This window comes from Oncorhynchus keta, unplaced genomic scaffold (genome assembly GCF_023373465.1).
Source record: "Oncorhynchus keta strain PuntledgeMale-10-30-2019 unplaced genomic scaffold, Oket_V2 Un_contig_6765_pilon_pilon, whole genome shotgun sequence".
Lineage (NCBI taxonomy): Eukaryota > Metazoa > Chordata > Actinopteri > Salmoniformes > Salmonidae > Oncorhynchus > Oncorhynchus keta.
The window spans coordinates 843-4714 of NW_026289048.1; the positions used below are offsets into that span (position 1 = coordinate 843).

The window sequence follows — 3872 nt, forward strand, 5'->3', positions numbered from 1 at the left end:
AAAGATACTTTTGAGTTGCAAAGTAAAAGAAGTACTGACCTGTCACAAATTTCCTGCACAAGTTTTCACGCAGTCGACAGCGCCCCGTGTGGCCGAAAAATGCAACAGGTGTGACAGAGATGGTCACAGAGCAGAGGACTGCCGTTTCAAAGACGAAATTTGTCACAAATGCAGTAGAAGGGGCACATTCAAAGAGCATGCAAAGCCAAATTCAGTCACAACAGGAAAACTGAGAAAATTAAAGGGTCTGTGAATGCACTAGCAGAGAACAGTGGCAGTGATTCAGATGAACGATTAATTGGTACAATGGAGTTAAACACAGTGACTTCTCCCAGTAGCATGGGTGACACCAGATATCGAAGGCAAACCCCTCAAAATGGAGCTGACACAGGATAATAGATACAGATATCGAAGGCAAACCCCCTCAAAATGGAGCTGGACACAGGATCTGCAGTGTCTATAATTTCCACTACTGTCTACAATGAGCACTTTAAGGCTATCAAGCTGAAGAACACAAATGTGTTGCTGAAGACATACTCAGGAGAGAGATTGAGCCCAATGGGGGCGTTGCAGGTCAGAGTGCATTATGGGGGGCAAACACAGCAGTTACAGCTGTATGTGGTGCCTGGAACTGGCCCCCCATTATTTGGCAGGGAATGGCTTTCAAAAATAAAGCTGAATTGGTGTGACTTGAAAATGCTCCACACGTTCCAGTCCAAAGAGAAAGGCACAGACCAAACACTGGAACACTTGCGGAATAAATACAACACAGTTTTCAGTGATCAGATGGGAACAGTAAAAGGCTTCACAGCAAAACTTGTACTAAGAGATGATGCAACCCCAAAATTCTGCAAAGCCAGATCTGTTCCATACTCCCTGAGACCAAAGGTGGAAGCGGAAATCGATCGCTTGCAGGATACAGGGATCCTGACGAAAGTGGACAGAAGCGAATGGGCCACACCCATAGTTCCTATTGTGAAGAAAGACGGGTCTGTTAGAATGTGTGGGGACTTCAAGGTAACTGTGAATCCAATGTTGCATGTGGACCAATACCCCCTACCACGCCTGGATGACATCTTTGCTGCACTAGCTGGTGGGAAACACTTCAGTAAAATCGATCTGAAACAGGCTTACCTGCAGCTACCGGTTGAAGAGAGTTCCAAACAGTACCTGACAATAAACACACACAAAGGTCTATACAGGTATAACCGCCTGGTGTTTGGCATTGCATCAGCCATTTGGCAACAAACTATTGAACAGATTTTGCAAGGAATCCCAGGAACCCGGTGTATCCTGGATGACATTACATTTATTTCCTGGCTCTTATGACTTACAAATTGGTGCAAACACCTATGACAACCAGGAACAGCCCGACAAAAGAGCACCTGGCTAACCTGGAAGACAAAGGTCCTGGAAAAGACTGAAAAGACTGAAAGAGTATGGTCTACAGGCAAACTTAAAGAAGTGTGAGTTCTTCAAAGACAAGATTGTCTTCTGTGGACATGAGATTGACTGTAATGGATTGCACAAAACACAGGACAAAATCGAGGCAGTGGTACAGGCACCACGACCACAAAATATCACAGAAGTGAGATCTTTCACGGGACTGATCAATTACTACAGAGATTCCTCCCAAACCTTTCAGCAGTACTCCAGCCTCTAAATCAGCTCCTGGAAAAAGAATAGGACATGGCGGTGGACAGAGCAATGTGAAAATGCATTTCTGGAGGCAAAACGGCTCATAACATCTGAACAGGTCCTGATGCATTACGACCCTGAAATGCCAGTGAAGTTGGCTTGTGATGCGTCCCCTTATGGATTAGGGGCAGTCCTTTCACACACACTGAAAGATGGGTCAGAGAGGCCAGTTGCATTTGCGTCACGAACATTGAATGATGCAGAGAAAAACTACTCACAAATCGACAAAGAAGCACTGGCACTAGTGTGGGGCGTCAAGAAATTCCACGCATACCTATATGGCAAGCGTTTCACACTGGTTACAGATCACCAGCCGTTGCTTTCCATTTTCAGTCCAAAGAAAGGCATTCCGGCAATGACAGCAGCCAGGTTACAGCGATACGCCCTGTTCCTTGCCAGTCATATGTATGACATTGAGTTTAAGCCGTCATCCCTCCACACAAATGCAGATGGATTATCCAGACTGCCATGTACAAGAGAAAGACAAAGGAGTGTGGATGCAGTGGACATGTTCCATACCGCTCAGCTCGAGGCACTACCGGTCACAAGCACAGTTATCAAACATGAGACAAGGAAAGATGTGACCTTGTCAAAAGTGTACACCTACACCATGTCAGGATGGACAGCTACTGGCAGAAAGGAGCTGACTCCGTATTTCCAGCGGAGAAACGAAATTACAACGTACCAAGGATGTTTGATGTGGGGAATGAGAGTCATCATACCCCAGAAATGCCAACATCTAGTCTTGCAGCAACTACATGAAGGTCATGTTGGAATTGTCAAAATGAAGCTGCTCGCAAGGAGCCACTTCTGGTGGCCAGGTCTGGACCAACAGATAGAAAATATGGCAAAAGAACTGTAGTGGATGTTTGGAAACCCTTCACATGCCTGCTCCTGTCCCAGTCCACCCATGGGAATGGCCCGCAGAGCCATGGCAGAGAATTCATGTGGACTACGCTGGTCCCTTTGAAAAGCACATGTTTCTGGTTATAGTTGATGCCCATTCCAAATGGCCAGAGGTGTTTTGCACTGACTCCTCCACCTCAGCTCAGACGATAGAGTGTCTCAGAACAACGTTTGCAGCTTCGGTTTGCCACTGCAGCTGGTAAGTGACAACGCGCAAGCTTTTGTAAGTGACGAGTTTACAAGATTCATGTCAGTAAATGGAATCAAACACTCAACTTCAGCTCCGTACCACCCTGCCACCAATGGGCTGGCAGAACGCTTTGTGCAAACCCTAAAGCAAGGACTCTGTGCAGCAAAAGCGAGGACGAAGGGACTTTGCAAACAAAACTGGCCAAGTTCTGGCCTCTACCGAAAACACCCCACATGCCACAACAAATGAAAGCCCAGCCGCACTGATGTTCGGGAGGCCTCTCCGCACACAGCTGAACATCATGAAGCCAAACAGGCGTAATGAAGTGCTGAACAAACAAGCCAAGATGCTCTCCGGTGGTCGGGGCGCCCATCTCAAACAGGACAGGAAGTGATGGTGCGAGACTACAGAAGAGGAGGAAATGGACAAGAGGGACCGTACACACACAAAGGGACCCAGAACTTACCAGGTTCAAGTGAGCCCAGACATAATGTGGCGGCGTCACATTAACCAAATGCATTCCACGGAAAACAGCACAACAATCGAGAGAGAACAGGCACAGAGAAGCTCCTGGGGTGACACACAAGGAACTGGGGGACGGGGTGGGGCAGTAGAGAGACCCCAGGCTGAAAGAAGGGAGCGTGATGAAAGGTGCTGCTATAGCAGAAGCTATAATGGAACAAGCACACACTGAGGATGTTCAGGAGCCTCCCAGACAATCTGGGCTACCCAGAAGAAACAGAAGGCACAGTCCACCAGACAGACTGGACTTTATAAACAAACAAACAAAAACTAACTGTTCAAGTTCAAATTAAGATGCAAAATAACTACAACAAGTTCTGAAATGTTTCAGTTGTGGTTTGGTAAAAGTAACTCTGATTGTATAAGAGAAGGAATGTTATGTTCTGTTAATTACTGATGTCCCCTTTAAGGATGGAGCGCCCTTGGTCATGCGCAGTATTGTTCTATGTTATTCTGGTACTAACTAGTTTGAGTAAATGTGAAGCTCCAGTTCAATTGCTTGTATTCAGAGTCTTTCTTATTACATAAATAAGTACTAAGTGTTAAGACACTACAC

General features: G+C 46.2%; 1 pseudogene; it reads left to right on the forward strand.

Moving 5' to 3' along the window:
* Nucleotides 1–429: 429 nt before the first annotated feature.
* Nucleotides 430–3188, forward strand: LOC127926087 (uncharacterized protein K02A2.6-like; annotated as a pseudogene).
* The last annotated feature ends 684 nt before the right edge of the window (nt 3189–3872 follow it).